The sequence below is a fragment of the Rattus norvegicus genome, chromosome 17 (assembly GCF_021556685.1).
Source record: "Rattus norvegicus strain SHRSP/BbbUtx chromosome 17, alternate assembly SHRSP_T2T, whole genome shotgun sequence".
NCBI classification, from domain to species: Eukaryota; Metazoa; Chordata; class Mammalia; order Rodentia; family Muridae; genus Rattus; species Rattus norvegicus.
The window spans coordinates 13,039,454-13,060,577 of NC_141550.1; the positions used below are offsets into that span (position 1 = coordinate 13,039,454).

At 46.8% G+C, this 21,124-nt stretch overlaps 1 long non-coding RNA gene across 1 annotated transcript; it reads right to left on the reverse strand.

Annotated features, from left to right (window-relative positions):
• Window positions 1–7,009: 7,009 nt before the first annotated feature.
• LOC148000006 (uncharacterized) lies at window positions 7,010–13,365 on the reverse strand. The gene is made up of 4 exons (XR_015641483.1): window positions 13,216–13,365; window positions 12,921–13,053; window positions 8,953–9,002; window positions 7,010–8,289 (listed from the first exon to the last, which is right to left on the reverse strand). It is a non-coding gene; the product is annotated as an uncharacterized LOC148000006 (long non-coding RNA).
• Window positions 13,366–21,124: the final 7,759 nt, after the last annotated feature.

Below are 21,124 nucleotides of genomic sequence, written 5' to 3' on the forward strand. Positions count from 1 at the left end.
CTTTTTTTTTTTTTTTTGCTTCCTGCATGGGATTCTAAGGAAGAGTCCAGTTGTTGGGGCTCCTCTGTTTCAATAGTCTGATACAGCAGGCATTTCTTTCCCGAGCACCCCCTGCCTGATGTAACAGTTACAACTGTTCCCTGTTGGGACTGAGTTCTGATATCACTGAGCCTGGAGCCTGAACTGCATCCTCCCGTAACAATGTATCTTCCCGAGCGGATCACATGACAGGTGACTTGCTTTGCAAACTCTGACTGCGTCATTTTGGGAAGGTCCAGGCCCAGGGTCTGTATGAGTAGCTGCTGCTGAATAAGTTTCTTCGCAAATGCCTGTGTGCATGCACGCAGTTGGCAGATGACACCAAGGACTGCTCTGGGCGAGTGGTATCTTTTGTTCCTGGGATTTGGAGGTTTCCGGGAAGCTAGGACTCAGAGCACTGGGGGTTAGAGGCTCCTGTTGTAGAAGATGCAGCTGAAAATGTATATTAGTCTGTTTCCTGTCGCTGTACCCCAAATTCTGAAGCTTGCAAAAGGAGGCTTAGTTGGCCTTCAATCCTGATACTCGAGTATGTGGTCCTGATGTCTCTGGTGAGGGATTTTTGGCTCCATCTCAACATGATAAGGAAAAAAAAAAAAAAAAAAAAAAAAAACGAGACAAGAGGGAGAGATCACGTGACCAAACCTAAAGCCAGAGGGATTCAAAAGTCAGCTTCCTCTTCACAGCCATTTGTTCCCATGACAACTAATGAGTCCTGAGAGGACAGACAATTCCTTTGGAGGGAAGAACCACCATGAATGTCACCCAATAGGGTTAGCGGTTGTGACGTCACCAGTCATGGCTGCCCCTCTTAAAGGTCCCACAGTCTCAATACCGCCACACTTGGTGGCACCAAGTATCCACCACACGAGTCTTGGTGTAATCATTCAAACCGCATTAAAGCTATGGTAATGGATGAGCAATCTGGAAGGATCCAGGTCCTGTTCAGGTCTATGTTAGTGGTAAAGCTGTTATTTTGAGTGTTTAAAAGAGGTAAAGGAAAACAGGGACAAGAAAAGTCTTGCGGAGCTGTGCCACAGGAACCTCTCAACAGGACATGACAACTGGCAGGCAGGAGCAGAGCTGGCAGGATTGTCCCCATTGTCCAGGCAGGGTACAGCTGGCCTTATGTCAATAGCTAAGCCTTCCTACACATAACAGAGTCCAAGGGGTGCTGTCGTCACACAGCCTTGGCTGCTGGAGCTAGTGGAGCGATTGGAGACTGGCTGCTGGGTAATCCAGCTTCTCATTTCTCACCTGCAGGGAGAACTGGGCCCCTGCACTTACAGCCATGTAGCACTGGTTGGAATAATTCCTTGGAACTGCTTCGAGGCCGACTCACCAGCAGCATGACACTAAGGTCCCACAGGGAAAATGACCTACAGACGGAAGCTTAGAATCTGGGTCTGAGTGAGCAAATACGGCTCACTGGAAGACAGAGACCTGGAATGTGGAACAGGCCAGGCCAGCTGGGGCAGGATGTGGCCAGGAAGCCAACATCAGGGAGGGGAGCCAGATCCTGGCAGGCAACAGGCCCAGCATGGTCCGGGTGCCCTCAGCTCAAGGCAGCAAGACCTCAGAGGAGAACTGTGATACCCAGCTTTGGATGGAACCCCTGGTGTCTTTGTTGGGTGTAAGTAGTGGATGAGGATTCTTGATAAAGACTATATTTTATTGGGAAAAAAATTCTTTGCTTTTCTGACAGAACACTCATCAACAATAACAAGGCTACATTTTATCTTGTGGAAGGGAGGCTCCTTTGACTTGGGATTTCCGGTGTGGGCCCACACCTAGTTTATAAGGTGCCAGGGTTCAAACTTCATGAATAGGGAAGCTAAGCAAACTTCCTATCCATTGAACTGCATCCTTAGCCTTTAAAAAAGATGTTTATTTGTTGTTATACATGTGTTGGTATGGATATAATACATCTGTGCATGTGCCCTGGGAGGCCAGAAGAGGGCATGGGATCCCCTGGAGCTGGAGTTACATAGAGAAGAGGACATCTAACTCCTTGGAGCTGGAGTTACATTGAGTAATACAAAGTTGCCAGCCACCCCACAGGAGTGCTAGGAATCAGACTCAGGTCTTCTGCAAAAGCCTACATGTTCATAAAGGCTGAGCCAAATCTCTTTAGTCCTGCCTTACCTCTAGGTTATTTTTAAGCCAGTAATGTTGACTGGCTCCTCCTGCCAAAAATGGGCGGAGACCTGAGAAAGGAAGTTCCCTTTCTCGGGGAGGGAGTTGGTCCTTGTCTATTCTTGTACCAATAGGTAGCTTTGGGCAGGAGAGATAGCTTGAAGCACGGTGTTCCCAGAATACGAGCCTGTCCGCATTGTCCAGTACAAGGAGGGCAAGTCAAGACAGAGCCAGTAAGTCCTCAGTAGGGTGGCAGCCTGTCTCAGGGCAAGGCAGACCGCATGAAGCAACATGGCCTCCACAACCCCAAACAGAGTTGCAATCTAAAAGACATAAACACCACTAGGAGTGGCCCAGGTGAGATGCTTATCTCTCCTCCGCAAACAAACAGCTCACAGTGGCTGACACCCTCCACACTCAGCATCATCGAGGTAGTCCAGCAGGTGGCTGGCGGGAGGGTTCTCAGCCTTCAACTCCCCCAAACAAACCAGTGGCCAGCATGGAAGACCCACTACTGGGAAGCTATCACCTCCTGGGAGAGAAAGATGTGTCTCGGACACCTTCATACCAAGAGAGCCACTGGGGTCACTGCTCTCAGCGGTTCTCATTATTACGACAACAACGACATTGCTGATGATAATAAACATAAAACTAAAACTAAACCCCACAGCCCCACAGCCACTGTTGTAGCCTTGCACAATGACAGCCAGATATTGTTTATCCTCAGTCTCCATAGTCTGGGCGCTTTGCACAAATATTTACTGAGTGTCATAGGGAGGTAGATAAAGACTTAATTTCCTACCCTCGAGGGGCCCATGGTCTAATGGGCAGGTGGACTTGTAAACAAACAGTTTCAACACAGTGCCAAGATGTGGAGCAAAACACAGGTGGGGCAGAGTAGGGCACAGGGAGGGACCGCCTGGGTCTGTCTATAGGAGGGTGCATGGGGTTCTAGGGAAAGATAGGAGGTCCTAGGGGCTGTTGTAATATTCCAAGCAGTGGAATAGCACCTGCAGCCAGACTTTTGGCTACTTCGGGGGTTCCTTTGACTCCCACCCTTCTTCACCCCATTCTATCTTTCCAACCCCCCCCCAACACCAGGTAGAAGAGAAAAAAGACTAGAGGGGGAAGGGGGTGTCAATATCCTTAGACTACTTCCTATTGATTAGGGGTATCAAGTCTCTTGCGGCAAATTTTCTCTTCGCCGTCAGGATATCTAATTTCTCATCTTGTTGAGCACGACCACTTGACAAACCACAGCAACCGGCAACCGGCAACCGGCAACCACCACCAGCCACCAGCCACCAGCCACCAGCCACCAGCCACCAGCCACCAGCCACCAGCCACCAGCCACCAGCCACCAGCACCAGCTGTTTCTGCAGCCCCTCTCAGGGCTCTAGCATTTATGTACCCTTTCAAGAGTCCTCAAAATTCCAAATGTCGTACACCTGCAGAGACTATCTACAGCTGGCAAAACCACAGCCCTATTAGAGTCCGAGGCAAGTCATAGTCAGCTGCTGCGGACAATCTGAAGCAGCCCCATATCCCACACCTGGGATTAAAGCGAAAACACATTCTTAAAGTATTTCTGACTACTAGCACCAAGAGGGGCTTATGAAAGCACGGAGCCAGGACACTGATCTCACCGTAGAGGTGGCTGGGAGGGGGAGGAGACAACCACCAAGGAGTCATAGGCAGTCGAGAACTTTAAGCACGGAATGCTGATACCACGGTACACTGTGAGCTCCTCAGGTCCAGGTGGGTATGGATCTCAGAACGGTGCGAGAAGCAAATGCCCAGAAGAAGCTGTCGAGTCTCAGCTGGAGAACACAGCTTTGATCCAGAGCTTTCAGTGCTCCATCAAATAGAAACAGGACACAACTTGCCTCTGTAACTGAGCCTTTTTCTACAAGGCTTGTTAAAGAAAATTATATTTAAAAAAAACGGGTGGATTTAACATTTATAATGGCAGCATCTCAACCGATATACTCCAAGTATCACCTCGACTTAGAACCCATGTTTAAAAGGATGAAATTTCCTTTTCTAAGATTTTTATTTTATTTTATTTAAAGATTTATTTATTTATTTTGTATATGAGTACACTGTAGCTGTCTTCAGACACACCAGAAGAGGCCATCAGATCCCATCACAGATGGTTGTGAGCCACCATGTGGTTGCTGGGATTTGAACTCAGGACCTCTGGAAGAGCAGTCGGTGCTCTGAACCGCTGAGCCATCTCTCCAGCCCTTATTTTATTTTCTTACATTTTAATGGTGCAATCTTTAATTGTCTGTATCTGGGGGTTGGCACACATGAGTGCAGTACCTGTAGTGGCCAGAAGAGGGTGTCAGCTCCTGGTGTTACAGGTGGCGGTAAACTGCCTGACCAGGGTGCTGGGAACCAAACTTAGTTCCTCTTCACAAACACCAAATACTACTCCTAACCACTGAGCCACCTGCCCATCCTCAAATGACTGGTTTATAATTCTGCTTTTCACACACGTCTTCCCAGCTTCCTGTTTTGTTGTTGTTGTGTTGTTTTCCCACTGATGGGATTTTCCATTTCCATTCTGATCAGCCCCTTCAGCAGTGCTCAGTATCCACCTGTGCCAAGCCGTGGCCGCACAGGCCAGCCCAGATCTCCAGTCTGAGGAGTCTGTTGTTCTGTCCATAACTGGACTGAATTGCATTCTTACTGATAGTTCTTTTCCAAAAGGTAGCTCAAATTGAGTGCCTGGGGAGATGGCTCGGTGTGTAAATGATTTCCAAGTGAGCGTGAGAACATTAGGTGTGAACCTCGTAAGCCCATGTAAACATTGTATAATAGCCTAGATGTGGACCCCTAGTGCTCCTACAGCTAGATGGGGAGATGGGTGAATCCCTGGAAACCTCAGGCTAGCCACCCAGGGGCCAGCAGCTGCGGCAAAGGGGTCCTATCTGAAATAAGATTGAAGGTGGTAGCGAACACCCAAGGTTGTTTTCTGACCTCCATGTGCATGGAGGTCTTACACACACACAGGCACACACAGGCACACACAGGCACACACATCACAGATAAAAAGGGAATGCAGCAGTGTCCACTGCCTAAAAGCATCTATTCAACTAAGACTGAACTCTAAGGGATTAGACTGTTGCTGCTGCTGCTGCTGCTGCTGCTGCTGCTGCTGCTGCTGCTGCTGCTGCTGCTGCTGCTGCTGTTGCTGCTCCTGCTGCTGGGAAAAGCCACCTTCCAGTAAACACATGCCCCATAATTCTCTTTGATTTCCAAAGCTAAAGGGGAGAGGGTACATGGGACAAGCTGCCGTTTGATAAACACGGCCTCTTGCAACACAATTCTCAACAACGTTCCTGGTGATCCTCCTCCCAAGAGCAACAATTAGAGCTGGCCTGCTAGCCCAGCACTCCTCATGATAGCTTGTTTTGACTGACAAGACAGGGCTGTTACCTAACTCACACGGGGCCATCTGGAGAGCTGGGTTTATGCAACTCATCTCTCAGAAGGAAAACAGCAGACCACAGGGTGGATTGGTATGAGAAGGAGGTCTACCTATCACCTTGAAGCCAAATTGTCTAGCCCATAAGACCCCGGGAAAGTACCAGCCTTCCCTCCTAAAAGCACAAAGCAATCCTGATTGTGCAACCAGCAATTGTTACAGTCTCTGAGTCCAGCCATATTACCGTGTCATGGAACGGAAAGTTCCAGACCTTCCTGTGCCGGGCATGGAAGCCTGGGTTCCTGCTATGGACTATAGAGTTCTGAGAGCTATGCATCTGCCCCCAAGCCTTCCTGTGCACTTTGCTGTTGGCTGGTGGGAAACCTCGTAGCGCACCATCAGGACTTTGGCAACGTTTCAGTGCCCAGGGTCCACAACAACATGATGGGATTTGCAAAGCCCTTAGCCCTGCAATGTGGCCTGAGGGTGACTCCAGGAACATTGCCTGGGAGAGACACTCACTCTCTTCCAGTCACCCTCGGCAAACAGGGAGAGAGAGAGAGAGAGAGAGAGAGAGAGAGAGAGAGAGAGAGAGAGAGAGAGAGAGAAGCTCTAAGTGGATGTTTGTATGACCTCATACAATTATTCTCTCATAGAGGGAGCCAGAGAGTCGGTATAGCCTGCTGTGACAATGGCCGAAATCCATGGTTACCAGGGCACAACTTCAATCTAGTCGACTACACAGCCTCCTTCATTTGGCTGAAGCTTTCTTAAGCCTGGATAGTTAAGAGAAAGACATACTATGGTAGAGAGAGTTGCTCCCACATATGTGAGGGGAGAATCTCTCAACATGGTATCGTCTCTCTTTCCCTGTAACAAAGCAGCTCATGTCCACTGCTCAGTCTTACTTGAACTACGGTTTCTCTCTCAAGTGTTTGCTCATCTCCAGCTATTGAGAGAGATTTCAAGTGTCAGGGAACAAAGAACCTTCTCATTGAGCCATAGTCCTGGTCACACTGGAGGCTGCAGTGTGGGAGCAGGGCTGACCCGAGGAAGAAAGGAGAGAGTGATTATGGGGAAGCTGGGAAGATGCCAGTAGGCCAAGCAGTGACCCAGGCAACCACCTCCAGAGATACAGGACTGACATGACGCCTGCGAGTGAAATCCATGCCCTGGATTTCACTTCACAGTATACAGGTGTGCGGCAGAATCCTCCCTCCATCCCACCCCTTTCCCATCACTCTTATGACGGTCATAATCCCAGCATGCATCTGTGTGTACAGACTGTCCATTAATTTCATTAGCAGAAAGCTTTCATAGGGATTGCATGTCCGGGTTCTGAGAGGACAGGAGAGTCATCTTAGATGGTCAAAGTAAAAAGCCATCAGTGAGGAGACTCCTTAGTAGATGGGGAGGGTCACGGCTGTTTATTCACAGGGTATACTGACGGTTTTGTGTGTCAACTTGACCCAAGCTGGAGTTAACACAGAGAAAGGAACCTCCCTTGAGGAAATACCTCCATGAGATCCAGCTGTAAGGCATTTTCTCAATGAGCGATCAAGGGTGGGAGGGACCATTGTGGGTGGGGCCGTCCCTGGGCTGGTGGTCCTGGGTTCTATAAGAAAGCAAGCTGAGCAAGGCAGGGGAAGCAAGCCAGTAAGTAACATCCCTCCATGGCCTCTGCATCAGTTCCTGCTTCCTGACTTGTTTGAGTCTCAGTCCTGACTTCCTTTGGTGATGAACAGCAAAGTGGAAGTGTAAGCTGAATAAACCCTTTCCTCCCCAATTCGCTGTTTGGTCCTGATGTTTGTGCAGGAACAGAAACCTTGACTAAGACACTGGGGATGAAAAACAATTGTAGAAAGTTACTGCCATGAGAGGCAGAGAGGAGAAAGTGTAGGGAGGCAAGGGAGGCAGGGAGGCAGGGAGGCAGGGAGGCAGGGAGGCAGGGAGGCAGGGAGGCAGGGAGGCAGGGAGGCAGGGAGGCAGGGAGGCAGGGAGGCAGGGAGCATTGATTTACAAGGAGAAATAGTGGTACTATGGGTAGATGAAAGCTATCTATTTGATTCCTAAACCTATCATTGACAAATTCCTAGGAATTGGTTTTTGACATCACTTTTTAAAGTGTGTATGTGTGCGCACACGTTTGTGGTGAGTCGGCACGTGTGTGCTCATGTCAGGGGCCTTTCTTTAGGTGCTCTCTGCATTCCCTTTGTTGGTGGCTCTCTCACTGGCCTGAAGTTTGCCAACTATGCTGGTTTGGCTGAGCGTCGAGCCCCAGGGATCCCTCTGTGCCGGTGTTCCCAGCACTGGTTTTTGCACAGAGTGTACCACCCTACAGATGCCTTCACCAAACACAGCATGAGTTCTGGGGATCAAACTCAGATCCTCAGTCCTACAAAGCAAGTGCCTCCCCCGGTCCTTGATGTTAGCTTTCCCTTGTTTTCTAGATCACATGTGGAGCTCAACCGGCCCCTGTGTCCATCAAGAGAATAAAAGCGACTGCATCACTTGCTGGTCAGTTCAGTAGACCAACAAATGACCTACGCAAAAATGGAACCCAGCCCTTAGCTCTGTGTTGGAACTTCAGGCTGAGCACTGGATGATGTTAGTTGCCATCTTGCGTGGTGAGATGTTGACCTGCCTGCACTGGCTCCTTTTAGAGAACACACATCACACCATGTCTAGAAAAGAAAGGAGAGAGATCTTGGCTTGCCATCCTCCACCTAGAAAAATCCCGGTCCCCAACAGCTGACAGTTTATCTCCCATGTAGAAAGGTGAAACAAATAATTCGTACCTAGAAAGGGGGCTGCCAAAGGCTGGTCTCAGAGAGGTGTAGAATGTGGTCAGCTGTGATTCTGGGTGGGAAGTGATGTTCTCACATCTGTTCACGGGCTAAGAGTGTTCTGCTCTATCAAATGGGCATGTGACCCCTCTAGTCACATGTATGATTGGGGAGCTAGTATGGGCTACTTTCCTGGCCCGACCTTTTGTCTTGGCAACGGACAAGGTTGGCTAAGCAACCTTGATGGATTGCGCACTTCTGGGGTTGACATGGAAGTCCTTGGTCCTTTTTCCACCCTTGGGCCAAGAGCACACTTAGAGACTGTCTCTGCAGGATATTGGGTCACTGATAAGAATTTAAGTGGAAAGACACTGAGGAGAGAGGTGATACCCTAACCCTAACCCAGGGAGTATTGTTTCCCTGAGAGCGAGGTGGTCACAGATGATGCTATGAAAAATAGAATCCAAATCTACGCCCTGCTGAGAAAGGCTGTGAGCATCCTTCTCTCCATTCTTTGTCTTGACCTCCTCCTAGAACCCTTGCTTCTGGAGGGGCACCTACCCAGGGTAATGCAGGAAGCATTTTCTTCTCAGATGTCACTCAGCTCCCCACTGGAACAGAAGAAGGTGATGAAAACATTTAGGTATCGCCTACCCAAGGCAGGATCTCCTAGATTGAGTTGGGTGACATGGTTAGAAGAGGGAAGTCATTGCAAGTCAGGTCTCCCGATGGGACCTTTTTCTTCTAGTCCTGCAATGCCCAGAGCATGTGTAGACTTATTGCACAACCTCCCACCAGGACACCTTGTTCCAAAGACATTGTGGCCCAGGAGATTGACAACTGACATGATCCAAAGGTTGTCACATGACTCTAGACACCGAAACAAAACAGAAATGTAATCTTTCCAGTTCATGTAAACCCAGGGGGATTGAAATACATGGAACTGGGGCTGCCAGCACTCAGTGTCTGTCATGGTTTTACTGTGTGAAAACCTAGCAGCCTGTCTGAGCACAGCATGTGCCCCTCAGGTCACATGCAGGGTTCTTACTGCCTCCAGATCAATACCCCAGGAGGAACAGGGAAGGGAAAGCTCCCACCACAAGAGGAGAAATAGTCGTGAGTAAGAAAAATCAGGCACGGTGTACAAGATCAAGCTAGTCAAAATCCCAGCATGGTTGGGCCCTAAAGCCCCAGCACTATTGGAAAAGTGATTGACAGTCAATTGCTGCTAAGGGAGAGACAGTCCCTTTCCTTGGGGGACATGACTGTTGGTAGGTTGCTCGGACCACAGTGAGTGTCCATAGACCCATGTGCAAATTGGCCACACCAATTGGGCCTGAGTGGTTAATAACAACAAAGCCAAACAATATGAAAAAGACAGGAAATAGAAGGGATTTGGGGTGGGACACTAAAGAGGAGTTAAAGAAGAAAATGGGTACAGGATCACTATACATTGTGTAAATGTACTGAACTATCAGATTATAAAATATTATTAAAAAGAAGAGAAGTATAGATTTTGCAATAGCTACGCTGCTTAAAAACAAGTATGAAGGACAAGAGGTAGTTAATGCAGTCAGAAGACATCAAGCCATGACTAAACTTTGAGCCTGCAGCTGGGGCCATTGTAAGAATTGCTGTTATCTCAGGTCGCAAACAGAGAGGATGAACAAATGCACCCTTTTCTGGTGTGCATAAGTCTACTTGGGCTACGGACCAAATGATGTAAACAGAGGGCATTTATTTCTCAGTTTTAGAGACTGGGAAGTCCAAGATCAAGATACCTGTGAAGGAGGGATCCTATTGTGATGACATGACATCTTCAATGTGGATCTGTGGACCCGTGGCTATGTAGGTCTGTGGATCTGTAGATCTGTGAATCTGTGGATCTGTGGCTCTGTGGCTATGTGGATCTGTGGATCTGTAGATCTGTGGATCTGTGGCTATGTGGATCTGTGGCTATGTGGATCTGTGGATCTTTGGCTCTGTGGCTATGTGGATCTGTGAATCTGTGGCTCTGTGGATATGTGGCTATGTGGATCTGTGGATCTATGGCTATGTGGCTACGTGGATCTGTGGATCTGTGGATCTGTAGATCTGTGGATATGTGACTATGTGGATCTGTGGCTATGTGGATCTATATGGATCTGTAGATCTGTGGCTATGTGGCTATGTGGATCTGTGGCTATGTGGCTATATGGCTATATGGATCTGTGGCTATGTGGGTCTGTGGATCTGTGGATCTGTAGATCTGTGGATTTGTGACTATGTGGATCTGTGGCTATGTGGATCTATATGGATCTATGGATCTGTGGCTATGTGGCTATGTGGGTCTGTGGCTATGTGGATCTGTGACTATGTGGATCTGTGGCTATGTGGCTGTGTGGATCTGTGACTATGTGGATCTGTGATTATGTGGATCTGTGGCTATGTGGCTATGTGGATCTATGGATCTGTGGCTATGTGGTTATGTGGATCTGTGGATCTGTGGCTATGCGGCTATGTGAAGGATGTGGGAGCCAGCTCTGTGCTATCTCAGTATCTCTTGTAAGAAAATCACTTCTGCTGTACCAGGGACATGTTTATGATCTCATGTAGTGACTCCCATAATTTGTTTCTAATTCTAACACAATACCATTGAGCATTGGGGCTTTGATACAGGAGGTTGCTGGTATTGGGACATTCAGCCTTCAACCCTGAGGTATGGGCAACAAGATCCTCACTCTGTTACAGATTAAAAACTCGTGAAGATAAACCCATTTTTAACATGCCACTCTGTAGTGAGGGACACCAACCAAGAAGAAAGGCACAAAGGACTGACATAATGTCTGGGCACAAGATAATGGTTTTTAAAGTCCTTGACATGAGAAACATAGCCTTCTGTTTCCCACAGACTGGGACTCAGAAGATAAGAGATACACTGGGACTTGAGATTGTCCTCTGATCATGTCAGTCACATAGGAGACTGCCTGCAACTTCCCAACTCTCAGAGATCTGAGACACACAGATGTCAGTCACCAGCTAGAATAGAGAGGGACCTTGTACCTCCTGCTTATCTTTGACTCTTTGGTAAACTTTGAGTGCACCCTTTCCTGAAAATGGGCCAGGATGATTTATTTCTTACAGAGGTTGTGACCAATAGCATTGCTCTCAGATGACCCAGTAACGGCCATCTTTGGTGGTGTGCCGATACTTTGTAATTTATTTCTAGGAGTCAAGGCCGACAAGCAGACATCCTTTAAGAAAATCTGTCCTGCTGGGTGGTGGTGGTGCACACCTTTAATCCCAGTAGTTGATAGGAAGAGGCAGGCAGATCTCTGAGTTTGAGGCCAGCCTGGTCTAGAGAGTGATTTCCAGGAAAACCAGAACTATGCAGAGAAACCCTGTCTTGAAATAAAAGCAAGCACAAAAAGGAGTGACAGAAAATGTTGTCCTAGTATATAAAATCTTAGGCTAGAATGGTACTCTTCAAGGACCATCAGTTCAGTCTGATGAAGATGGCAGCTGCTTTCACTAGGGCTACATTCTTTTAGTCACTGTTACTGGGATCCCCAGAGAAGGCAGAATGGAGACCTAAACATACCTTCAAGTCCCTATGCCTGCCTGCCTGAAAATATCTCCCTATTTCCTTTTGGCTTTTTCCATCCAAGTTACCAAGGGAGTGTGTGTGTGTGTGTGTGTGTGTGTGTGTGTGTGTGTGAGAGAGAGAGAGAGAGAGAGAGAGAGAGAGAGAGAGAGAGAGAGAGATCTCCAGTTCAGCTGGATGGCCCCCAGAGATCCTTTTTTCCACCTCCCCAGCACTGGGATTGAAGGGCTGTGCCACCACATCCAGCTTTTTGCACAGGACTGTTGGGAATCGATCTTGTGTCCTAACGCTCACACAGTGCAATTTACTAACTCAGTCATCCCCCCAGCCCCCAAGGTCTTAATAGTTTTAAAAGCAAATGCCCAGAGAGATACGGTGTGTCCCTAACTGTTTTAGTTACCTAGTTAATACTAATGCTTCTAGGATTATGCACACCAAGCCTTGCCCACATGCAACGGTGTGCTAAGTGTGAGAAGAGAGTCAGGGTCCCATTACTGTCCCAGAGGAACTCAGACACAGATAGAGTTCCTGGCAATACAGGAACCTGGGGGAATATGTCTGGTACATGGATACCTTGCAACAGAAGCTCCTCAGAATAATAGTCTAGGGACATTTAGAGTCTCTTGAAGCAGCAATGTGGATGAAAACTGAGAAGGACCTGCTACTTGTTGATTGGTACAGGATCATACTCAGGTAGCTTTCGTGTATGGCCCAGGACAAGGCCTAGGGAATGATACTGCCCACATTCAGCTGGCCCTCCTACATTAATTAACAGTCAAGACAGTGACCCACAGGCCAATTTAATCTAGGAAACTTCTTAGTTCAAGCTCTCTTCTTAGGTACTTCCTAGATTGTGTCAAATACACACACACACACACACACACACACACACACACACACACTATAACTCAATTATAATATCCACAGCTAATAATATATTGCTTACCATGCTCAGTAAACACTTTATCTGTAGATCTTTGAGGATATCTGAAGAAAACCCTTGTTGATTTTCATAGGTACCCAGCCAATTACCATGAATACTCCTGATGGATCAGGCTGCTAACAAAACTAGGTCAAACCTAAAATAGAATCTCTGGTAAGTATTTTGGGCAGATAGACCAGGGACCTGGGGGGTGGGGGGGTGGGAGTCAGGTTTCAGAGGGGTCAACTATCTGACCAAGTCCTGACACCTCACCTAGCTGCATGTCCCCTTCAACCCCAGAAAGTGCCACTGTGCTCACCTTCTCAAGAAACATCTTCTCATTCTGAATTCAGACTCAGCAAGAGACACCTGGAACAGAGACTTTCTGGGCCACAGGAAGCACTTTGAAAGTGTTTATATAACACTAGGTTCTCTAAACATAAGGCTGTACCCTGCTGGTGTGTCAGGGGCTGCTGGATCATCTGAATGGTGGATATATACACAGCCAGGGGTCCTCTGAGGTCACACAGCAGTATCTGCTATTGCTGTGTGTGAGATGTAAGATGCTCTCAGCAGACTCTTGGCAAAGAAGCCTATTTGTCCTATTAGCCAGGGCAACTGAACACACTTGACCTCATAGTCTCACATCTTATTTTTCTGCAACTTGTATTACATCCCCTGCATCAGTGGCCTACACTGTGGGATTTGCTGTGTCACACAGTTACAAAATCCTCCAAAAGCTGGGCTCTTGAAAGCTAAAATCCAAATCCTAGTACTCCCTTAAAGTTTTCACTGAGTAGAAAGCTCCAGCTTCTAAATTCTCTCCCTTTTAATACATTTTGCGGTGTGTAGGTGTGTGTGTGTGTATATATATATATATATATATATATATATATATATACATATATATATTATATGAATGTGTGTGCATGTTCATGTATGTAGGTGCACATGTCAGGGTTCACATTCATAAGTGTGCAGACACAGGCAGAGGCCAGAGGTCAACCTCAGATGTTGTTCCTTGAGGAATATCTGTGGGAAATGAGACCCTCTCTCCCATAAATTAAAGAGACTAGTGAAAGTGAAGGAGTTTTGATATAACATTCTGTAGATAGGAGAAGCAGTATAGATAAAAGGCAAAAAAAAAAACTACCTCCTTCAGTCCAATTTTAAGTTTTAAAGGAAAGAACTAAGCAGTTGGAGGGCGACCACACATTTAGAAATTGGAAGGTGCATACACGGTTTTGTTTGCGTGCGCAACAGCTGGGCAGAGCAAAGGCTTCCTTTAAACAGTGCTTACTCCAGCAGCTGCTCTCTCCCACCAGTAGGCAGGTGGCTGGAATGGCATGCGACATAGTCTCCTGTCCAGTGCCACCAGGGATCAAAAACAGCAGCTGTTGTTCATTCCAGTCCCATGCTGATACAACTCAGGGGCATTTCTGGAGAGTTCTGTGAGTGAGTCACTGACTTCCCCGAATCCTGGTGATGGTGACTCTGCTCAGTTCCCTAACAGCCATTACATTCTTAGTCAATTTAACTGTATTGTATAGCAATTTCCCCTGAATTGAAACAGTCTGTCCTGGAAGGATCCAGGAGGCCCAAGAAACTCAGAAGATTAACAACTCATGAGCCTTAAGGAAGTTCCTGAAACTAACAAGATTCACAAGGCCCTGAAATAAAATTTTATAAAACAGAAAACAATTGGTGGGGACAGAAAATGCTGAGCAAGCTAGCAGCCTGAAAAATCACACTGGGATGTCCAGAGATGAAGCTTTTTATGAGCTTTAGTACATTCTGGGCTTTTTTGTTTGTTTGTTTGTTTTTTCATGATGAAGCCGCATAAGTAACCACAATAAACTCTATGATTGGCCATACTGGACTTTGATGGAATAATTACTTTGTTTTGTCGGTGTCTTATCTAGTGAGAAGACATTGTCTGCATAGCCCCAGAAAAAGTCACATAACAGATCTAAGAGTGAAAACTCACTCTTCTCATGGGTCACCACCAGAGAATGGATATGTGACCTATTCTAGCCCATTAAAGAAAAGCATGCCACTGTGGGTGTAGGGACTCTGGCCACCTTGAGTGTTACAGGTATGACTCTGCCAGGCCTTGCCCTTCTCCCCAATTCCCTCCATGTTGCTAAAAAACTGTTAGATTACATCCCTAAAGCTAGCCCCTCAAAGTCTATTCTCTTATTTGGCCACTTCCTCCTGAGGCTGACCACCGAGGTCTAGCTATCTAAGTATCGAAGTCCAACAATCAACCTCCCTACCTTGGCTCACCTAATTAACATGTCCAATTAAATACTTCATCCTAACAAGGGGTTTCTCATTTTACCTTTATAAACTACTATCTGCCTATACTCCACTGTCTCCTCTCTATCCACAGGCAGTCTTTTGTCCTTGAAGAAGTATCCCTGCCCCCATCTTCCTGTTCCCTTCTCCTTCTCCCTTGTCCTCTATCTCCTCTCTTTGCCCTTTGTCCCTCTGGGGTAAATAAATCTTTGTGCTGAGAACTTGGTCTTGGGTGTCCTAAGAAAATACCAATTTCTTACAATGGATTTTTTTTTTAAAATCAAAGCCGATGGCTTTCTATGGAATTCCTAGAACGCAGAGACAGAGGTCTATAGATCAGGCAACTTATTTAAACAACAACTATATGAGAAGGATAGAGACATAGCTGAACAGATGAAGAATCTGCATTATGACGTGGTCTCCAACACGGGCCCATTCAACCCAGCCCCAGGTCTGAGACGGCCTTTAGAAAGAGTTACACACGGAATCATTTTCTTCCTATGTCTCTGGATGTGGCTGTTGTCGATTCTTGAACACATATGTCTTTGGTAGGGTAAAGAGATATAGGCCATCCCCTGCATATGAACTTGTCCCAGGGTTCTTGTGACCCTCTCCCTGGAGGGACTTCTCAATTGAGCCATCAACAGCCAGTTTTTGCAGCATCTTGGGAAAGCAGGAGCACTGTCCAGGTAGTTTTGTGGCTACTATGGCCCACTGCAGTGTTCCCCTGTCCTGCTCAGCCCCAGTGGCTTAGTGCAAGTCTTTTCTGTAGGCATCTCCTCCTATACTTTGGGTAGTCTTTCTGGGAGAACAAGTTAAGAATGGTAGATGGTACCATGGCTGGAATCTGTGTGACTCATTTCCAGGCCATGCTTTGCCTCTCCCTCCCCACTGTCCTCTCCCAGGTTCTCAGCACTCATGTCTCATGCTTCTGCTGGCTTAGGTGACTGGTGATGCACAGGCTAGTCCCTTGGCATGAGTAACTACTCAACCATTGCGTTGTCTAGTTACATAAAGGATAACCAAGCAGAAGCTATAACAATCATCTAAGAGCCAGGCCCTTCATTCCATGTCCCACCAAAGTTGCCTCTTCTGGGAATAAAGAACAGTTACCTTCAAGGTACTACCTCCTTTCCAACCTCCTGGCCCATTGATGTCAAAGACTCACATTGATGGGGCATCTGACAACACTTAATTTTAATGGGACCCTTGTTATATATGACCCATGGTTGGAGTGTTCCCCTCAGTGGAATTGATATCTCTAAACTCAAAGACCCCAGAAATGCAGGAAGGAAAGTATAAATGATTCCATAGGATATAAAATCCACTTCTACTCCCACGTCTACAGTGAGACACAATAATCCTCACTTCATGACAGATTACTAGACATTCAAGCAAAAAAAGCAAGATGGTTTCTTTTATAACTTTGCAAGACCAGGCATCAGCCTAGAGTGGCTGGCGCTCTGGTAGAGTACAGAAAACAGTTTATAAACCCTGGTGCATGACCCTTCTCCCCTTTCCGCTCACAGCGTAAACAGGAGGTACAATCTTACACTTCACCCAAGTCTCATGTTTCCTTATGTTGCTATGTTTGTCTTTTTTTTCTTCTTCAACAAAAAAGTGTGTGGGCTCATCTCTATGTTTTACATCCTGTTTATTTCAAAGTATATTAGAGTTGGAGAGAGAGATGGCTTACAGGTTAAGAGCACTTGTTGTTCTTCCACAGAACCTGAGTTTTTCCCCAGCACCCATGCCAGACATTTCATAGATACTTCTAACTCCAGCACCAGGGGGATCCGATGTCCTCCTCTGACCTCCATGAACACCCATACTCACACGGCAGACACAGATACAAACAGCGATTTAAAATCAAGCTTATTGGAGGCAAGACTTTGCTGGCAAGCTTGACTGTTGGTGATTTGCTAATCTTCACTTTAGGCAAGGGGGTAGCTTAGAGGGTTTGGAGGATGGCTAGACTAGAAGCTATTAGAAAGGGTCTAGTGTTTTCTGTTCATTTGAGCTGAACCTAAGCTGGTTCATGGAACCTGGGAAACAAACATTTTATTTCTCAAAGTACCTAGACTTGATTCCCTTGCACTGGGAACCTAGTGCTATGAGATAAATGGCCATGGACTTAGGGTATCCACTTCAATCTGAAGAGTGTGCTTGTATGACCCAGAGTCACCAAGTCATTACTAATGTAGGCCTTTTCAAATCTGTCTAACTCTGTCATCAGTTCTGCTTTTGTGGTGAGTGAAGACCAAAGGACTCCAGCTCTGTGCTCCATGCCTCCTCCTTTGCTGTTGACTGAGTTCCTTAGTCAGAGAAGTGTGCACAGTTATTTCTTAAAAGTCATCACATCACCTTGCTAGACCAGGCCTTAAGTCAGAAATTCAAACCTTTATGTAGTATATAGACCCTTATCAAACAAGAAAACATCTTTCCTTCTTGTCAATGGATCCAATTCTCTGACCTGACATTAGGCGGCTATCTGGTCTACCTGAGAGATGGTACTATGTTCTAGCATATGTGCCAGAAGCTAAGGCATCTTTAGTTAGAGGACAGTTATATTCAGCTCATGTACAACCTCTGCTTTTTATTGTGACTAGCTCCAATCTCCACAATGTGTCCTTTTCTACAAAGGTATGGCTAACGCCATTTGTATGGAGGGGTGTAAGACACATGCATATTCCAAGCCAACAACATATCATTCTGTATCTGCTGCAGAGTCCTCTTCTGTTTTGGGCTTCACTCACAGATGTCAGCCTTTCTTATTATTTAGGATATTGACCAGAAAAGGATGAATTGGGCATATTCTACCTCCAGAAGCTTCTTCCTTGGGACTGAGATAAAAAAGTCAATAATATGCCTCTTTTAGGGGTCCTCTTGACATACTCCACACCACTGGGGGCTGAATTTACTTGTCCTCTGGGTTATGCTTGTCTTGAAAGAGCTCACATTTCCTTTGCACATCTTGTTCATCATGGCTGTTGAAACTGGTGCTACCACCATCACAGACCAGAGTGAGGCCCTGCACACAGTTCAAATGGGCCAGGTCCCTCTGGACTCAGTTATGAGAGAGGTGAGAGAAGTGAGTGTATTAGTTAACTTGCTCACCATTACAACAAAATATCTGAAAGAGGCAACTGAAGAAAGGAAGGCTCCTTTTGGCTCACAGCTCAGTGGGGAATCAGTGCTATAGGAACACGGTGGCACATTGTATCCACAGTCAAGAAGCAGAACTAAATGGACTCTGGTGCTTATACTGATGTCTCCCCTCCTCCCTATTCTTCAGGCTAGGATCTCTGGGACATCCATGGGATGGCATAGAGCATTCAATGGGAGGAGCCTTTCTTCTTTAGTTAAATCTCTCTGGAAATGTCCTCCCAGTGTGTTTCCAAGGTAATACAAAAATCCTAGCAAGTTAGCAATGAAGATCAACTGTAGCAGAAAGCAACAGTCAGGGAGCATAGCTTACCCACTCACCATTCTACTACTGCCTGTCTTGTAATAGTGGAGTTATTTCTGAACTTTCTTATAGGGATGGAATAAAAGAGAATTCATCAGCGTAGAGGCTGAATACTGATTTTATATGCCTGGTGCTGCTTCATCTACTGAGAGATTGACACATTATCCTAGTAGCTTCTGTTGGGGTATTCCTTGATGGAATGCAGACTGTCCCTCCATCATCTATGAGGAACTCTCTAGTGAATTAAATGCTCCCATGAGAGTATGCACCACTATACATCCTCCAGGTATTGGAGTGTGACAGTAAACTGTCATTCTCTCTGGATTTCTGACAAGCACTTCAAACTAGAGATAAATCCTTGCAGAAGCACCTGCCTAGCCTTTACATCTCAAACTGTCTTAGGTTTCTGTTGCTGTGATAAAATGCCAAGGCCAAAATTAACTTTGGGAAGAAAGGATTTATCCCATTATACAGCCTATAGCCCATCATCCAGAGAGGTCAAGGCACTCAGTCAAGACAGAAACAGAACCAGAGGCTATGGAGCAATGCTTGTTTGCCATGGCTTGCTCGGCCTTAGTTCATACAGCACCTAGGACCACCAGCCCACAGGTAGCACCACCCACATTGAGCTGAGCCCTCCCACATTAATCATCAATCAAGAAAATGAGCCTCAGACTTGCCTCCAGGGCAATCGGGTGAGGTCATTGTTCCTCAGTTGAGGTTCCCTCTTCCCAAAGGACCGTAACTCGTGTCAAGTTGACATAAACCTAAGCAACACACTGGCCAATGATCCAATGCGAAGATTCTTCCCACCATCCACCTCACATAACCTTCAGGGAAGGAATTGTGTAACGCTTGCAGATGGAGCTACAGCAGCGATGGGTGGTCCCACCCCGGGACCTACCCTGAGACTGACCCTGGCTGTGATCGCGTGTTCTGACCCCAGGTGCTCAGCACTAACATGAGGAGCATAAATCTGCCTCTGACTGGGGCTATTGGCATCTAAGCAGGCCCAGAGCAGCACCAGAAGATCCAATAGCCACTGGACAAACGAAGCCAAGAGTCTCTGTGTAAAGGTTCTAGTAGAGTCTTGTTGGCTCTACAGAACGGCCAGTCTCTGCTGCAGCCTCTTAACTCCATAATGAACTCAAGACAGTTCTGGAAAATAGAGAGGAACTCTGGCCTGGCTTGTTCCAGGGTTCTTCATAAAAGCATCTCATAGGGTGGATTTGGACAGCCAGTTTTAGTTTTCCAACCCAGGGACTGTTGTATTGCAGGGACCATTTGTAAGACGATATTGCCTTCTTTTAGTCAATGGGTAGATGACCCGGACTCAATCTGTAGACTGAACTGTGTCTTGGAATGGGTGGCTGTCTTCATTCAGAACCTTACGCACCTTGGTTTCCTTGCTTTAGAAATCAATTTTCTTGGCTACCATAATGTAGCTGCTCCAGGGACCTGGGGTCTGTGTAACCTCTCTACAGTTCTCTGCAGGTACAACACTGGCTTCCATTCTCAACCCATCTTTAGTCCTGCGAATGGCTCACCTCTGACCTTTGACAGCTAAGCCCCATTACCTGTTCACAGGATCCTGTCATTCCCATGGCCACAGGAAGTTCCTCTCAGTGACAGTGTCTCCCTCATCCAGGCTCTTCAGTGGAACCCTGGATTGGTGACTTCCCCAGCCTCGCTTAGCTCATCTGCTTCTCCAAGCCTCCTGATGTCTCTAGGGGATGGGATACTTCCCTAGCACCATTAGGTCCTGGGATGCACACGCTTACTTCATTTTTAATGGTTCGTGTTTGCTAGACCCTCCAGATATTTCTACTCCAGTTTCTTCCCTCTCACACAAGCAACCCATGAAACATAAGTCCTTTGTGTATCCCTGGGGCTAAGCTGCTAAATGTACCCCCTACTCTGACATGTGCTAAAAAGTATTACCTCTGGTTTATACTATGGTGTCCCTGATCAAGTCTTGTTTCTGGAGACAGAACCTAGAATTCCTGGTGAATCCCCACTGACCCTAACTAAGACAGTTTGAGATGGTGAATCCCCACTGAGCTGCCAGTATCAAGAAAATAGGGCCTTTCTTTAATGCTCCACTGTGGGAGCAGGTTCTGATAAAAGATGGCTAACACTTGGATCTCAGGAAGAAGAGCAGCCTCTTATCCGAGACTGTTTTGTGAATGAGAGAGGTTTTGGGGAGGACTGTGCAATGAGCCACCATCAGCCCATGCTCTGGGAAGTGGAGGGTGAAGGCTGCCATCCTGAAAGGCGGCAGCTGGGATGCTTCAGTGTTCATAGGAAGGTGAGCTCTTGACTTCCTCTGCAGAGCTCTGCCTCCAGATGGTGCTTGGAGTGACCAGAACTATACTGACCCGAACCGGGAGGCTCTAAGGGACAAGGGGACAGAACACAGATGCGAGGACAATAGAGTGGAAATCCTATAGTCATCCTCTGA